The sequence below is a fragment of the Capsicum annuum genome, chromosome 9, assembly GCF_002878395.1.
Source record: "Capsicum annuum cultivar UCD-10X-F1 chromosome 9, UCD10Xv1.1, whole genome shotgun sequence".
Lineage (NCBI taxonomy): Eukaryota > Viridiplantae > Streptophyta > Magnoliopsida > Solanales > Solanaceae > Capsicum > Capsicum annuum.
In genome coordinates this window covers 169,889,114-169,893,967 of record NC_061119.1, presented here as the reverse complement: position 1 = coordinate 169,893,967, position 4,854 = coordinate 169,889,114, and positions in this window count along the sequence as shown.

The following is a 4,854-nucleotide window of genomic DNA, read 5'->3' as shown; positions in this document are numbered from 1 at the left end:
TACAATCAAATTTACTAAATACTTTTCTTTCTTGTATTCTATTTATTAACTCTGTTTTGTCTAGTAACTTATATCCATCCATTACAATATTATCATTTAGTCTTTTAGAATTTATTATCATTCTAGCTTTTTCTCTTATTATTTCACTATGATTTCTTACTATGAAAGCTGCTGACCTATGTCTCGATGTAGATCTTCTAATTATTCTTAATTCTAGTTGCTCTTTTATTTGTATTTCAAAGTCTTTAAGGTCTTCATTTGTAGCTTCTATAGATGTTGTTTCTATAATATATTCTGGATTAATTATTTCTAATTTGCAGGTAATTTGATTGGAGTCCCAATGTTGCAGGGTTTTTTTTTTTATTATCTCTAGCTTATCTAGGATTTTTATTATTTTCTCTAAGTCTTTTTGATCTTTTATTACTCCTATCTGTTGTATACTTTTCTTAAAATTGTATAATTTTGTATCCATTTCTATTAAAGTATAGTCTTTTTCTATTTCTTCTACTACTAATAAATCTTGTAATTCTTCATACATTGTTGCCTTTTTATTATCATTAAACGTACAATTTTCTCCTTTATGACATTCTAGTGGTATTTCGGGTTTTATTTGGTCATCTAAGTTTCCATCTGGCTTATCCTTAAGAAAACGATATTTAGTTAAAGTAGGTTGTGTCTGTACTGGTGAGTGAGTGATATTACTGGCGAATATTACCCAATTTTTTGTAACTAAACATCCTCCATTATTTTGTACCATAAAATCTAATCCTAACACAAAGTCTGCTTTTATGTTTAAATCTCTAATTAGTATTTCACTAAGTGTATATGATGGTTGGTAGAATTTTTCACAAGTATTAATAAAACTTATTTTTGGTTTTGGTATATAGTCTGTATAGGTATTATATGTTTCGTCCATTTGCATGGATTATTGAGGTTTTGGCAATTTTTTAATTAGTTTTGCTGGTAAAATTCTGCTGTTTAAAATGCTCCTTGTACATCCAGAATCAACTATAGCTAAAGTCTCGAACTCATAGTCTTGAATTTTTATTCTTGCTAAAACTTTGACTGTACTAATTTTCTTTTCTTCATTACATACCATTCCTTCAAATGGTATCATCATTGATTTTTTCTGTCTAACTCTATTATTTTCAGCAAATGTATTTAATAATTCTACTTCTAATAAGTCTTCCTCTGTAATTACCTCTTTATGTTTTTCGAGGTTATAAACTCTCATTTCTAACATTTTTAGTCTTTCTTCTAATTCTAATATTTTATTGTCTGGTGTTTTAACTATTGGTTCAAGTTGTTTCTTGTTAAAATTACTTAAATTGTTTGTTAATTTTTGAATTTTTAAGATCTCTAAGGTTTTTTCTACACATTTTATGCATCTTTCCTTGTAACATTTGCTACATTTTTCTCTTTTGTTTTACTTGGAAACTATTTACAAAAACAACACTGATTACTGTCTAATCATTTTTCTTCCTCAAATTCATGTTCACATTCTTCTATCAAATTTACTAAATCATAATAATCTGAGTTTGTCTTTTCTAATTCTATTTCATTTATAAATTCCTCCTTTCTAGAATCTGAAGAATCAGATTTAATTATTTCTTCTTCAAAGACTTCCATACTTCTAATAGAGTATATACTTTCATTATCTGACATATATTTGTCTACATTTATTAAATTTTCATTTACATCTTCTATTAATTGTGCATTCCCAGATTTATTATTGATTCTTCTTGGACAAGTATTTGCTAAGTGCTCTATGCTTCCGTTGGTAAAACATTCTAATTTATTTTTGTAGGTTCTACTGGTGTTATATTTTCTTACATGTTTATCCTTATCTAGGTATGGCTTCTTTGCAGTTGATCTTTTTAAACAATATTTCTTCTTAGGGCGATAGTCTTTTTTATATGCCTTTCTATATTTTTATTTTTATAATCTTGGTCATAATGTTGTGTAGTATATATGTTTTTACAAAAATCTGTATCACTTCTTTTTAATTATTTTTGTATATGTATATGTATATTTGTACATTTTTCTTGTAATATACCCATTACATGTTGTATTCTTTGTCCTATTGACCATGGATTGTTTGGGTTTTGTATTACTCTTTCTCTATTGGACCATTTTTCTTCTGTCTCTCTTCCTAGAGCCCCTAGTAATTTATTAAATAATATAGCTCCTAGAGTCTGATCAAATGAGTTCTCACTAATTGTACAATAATAAAAATAATCACTTAAAAATTCTTTAATTCTTGACCAGTGATTAATACTTAGTTGTTCTAAATTTATTAAAGCTCTTTGTTGTAATACTACTAATCCACTATTGAGATCCTGACCTGTTAGTAAAGTATGTACTTTGTTTACAAATTTGTATGGATTTAAGCCTAGTTCTACTAATTCTTGAAAGTCTTGTGGGAATATTATCTTATAAGCTTCCCAAAGTGCATTAGTACTTTCTCCTAGAAATGTTTCTAAATATCTATACATAATTTCTGCATCTGGTTCTTGATTACCCTGTGTATGTTGTATGTAGTCTGCTACAACTATATTTTTTCATTTGTCTATTACATTATTCCATGCCTGAGGGTCATGAGCTGGTAAATTTAGAATTTTTCCTTTATTACCACCTTCTTGTAATCTAATGGGTTCTTCTATTGGCATTCTTTTTCCTCTAGGTTTTATGTCTTGTTCTGTCAGAGTGTTTGGATTTATTCTAAATACTCTATGTCTTGGTAAATTTTCTGTTGTTAATGGTACGTTTTGCATACCGGTTGTTCTTTGGAAGAGGCTTGAGGAACTTGCTGCACTTTCCATAAATTCCTTTATACTTTCGTCTATACTATAAATTGATTCTGAGTCTTCACTTTTTATTTTATTTTTAAGTGTATAACCATAATTATTTGTTCTTAATTCACATTTTATAAAATGCTCTTTCATTTCCTCAAAGTCTAAGTTTCCTAATTTACAGCCTGTGCATTTAAATCGCTATTGCTATTTATTTCATATAGGGCTTTTGCTTTTATTATAGCTTTATTTACTTCAAAACTTTCCTCTAATATTTCTATATTCATAAAATTAGTATTTTCACATTCTTCAATTTCTTCATCAATCTCTTTTTCATTTGTATATTGGTAGTTTGTGAATTTTACTGAAGCTTTTCCTTTACTGTTTATATACATTAAATGATCGGTTGGCTTTAGTATTTCTTTCTTAGTAGATCTTTTTAAATTCTATTCTAATCCTGCATATTTTTTTGAGTTTATTTTTAGGGGTTTCAGTAATTTAATACCTGTATTTCCCATTACATCATCTATCTTTGGATTAAACTTTATACTACTATTAGTGGGAAGTTTTCCTATAAATCCTACACATATGAGTAAATTATTTTCATTATTCATTTTTTCATATCTTTTAGTCTGTACACCTATTTTAATATACTTTCCGAATTCTAAGGTATTTATCATATAATCTGGACTACAATAAAAAAGTCTTACATTATTAGTCATGTCTACTTCAGTTATTCCTATTATAGATCTTTCTGACTCTGACCATCTATTATCATATATTGTGATTAATACTTTAGTTTCTAATTTTTTTCTAGTTAATCCTTTTATGCCTATTACTATTAATCCCATGTGCATAAGACTCATGTTTAATTTTATAATTTCTTTTAAAGAGTCTGAGCTTATTAAATTTATGCTACAACTATTTTCTCCGATAACACACATCTGTTCTTCTCTATAATGCCTATATAGTTGTGCTCTTGAAAATATTCCTTCATTATATAATGTTTTAGCATTTAACAGTTTTAATTTATTTTGTTGGAATAATTGTATTTCTTTATCTACGGCTATTACCTTTTCTAACTGTTGTCTTGAATTCATTCTTGGTTTATTTATTATTTTTGATAGCACATTATTTGTTAAATCGTTTTGGGTAAAACTTGATCTTTGTCTGGTAAAACTTGATTTTTATCTACTTGGGGATGCTGAAAAAAGGTCCATGCTTTTGGCTTAGTTGGTTTAGTTATTTTAGCTTCTTTTAATTCTTTTTGAGGGGTTATTTCTATCTTTTTTAGCTGTTCTATTAATTCTCCTATGTTATTATCTTGACTGTTTTTTTCTTTTTCTTTGTCTAGGTTCTTATTCAGTTCTAAAAGTAACAAACGTGAAATAAATAGCAATGACGTATTTAAATGCACATGCTGTAAATTAGGAAACTTAGACCTTGAGGAAATGAAAGTGCATTTTATAAAATGTGAATTAAGAACAAATAATTATGGTTATACACGTAAAAATAAAATAAAAAGTGAAGACTCACAATCGATTTATAGTATAGACGAAAGTATAAAGGAATTTATGAAAAGCGCGGCACGTTCCTCATGCCCCTTCCAAAGAACAACCGATATGCGAAACGTACCATTAACAACGGAAAATTTACTAAGACATAGAGTATTTAGAACAAACCCAAACACTCTAACAGAACAAGACATAAAACCTAGAGGAAAAAGAATGTCAATAGAAGAACCCATTATATTACAAGAAGGTGGTAATAAAAGAAAAATTCTAAATTTACCGGCTCATGACCCTCAGGCATGGAATAATGTAATAGGCATATGGAAAAATATAATTGTAGCAGACTACATACAACATATACAAGGTAATCAAGAACCAGATGCAGAAATTATGTATAGATATTTAGAAACATTTCTAGGAGAAAGTACTAAAGCACTTTGGGAAGCTTATAAGATAATATTCCCACAAGACTTTCAAGAATTAGTAGAACTAGGCTCAAATCCATACAATTTTGTAAACAAAGTACATACTCTACTAACAGGCCAGAATCC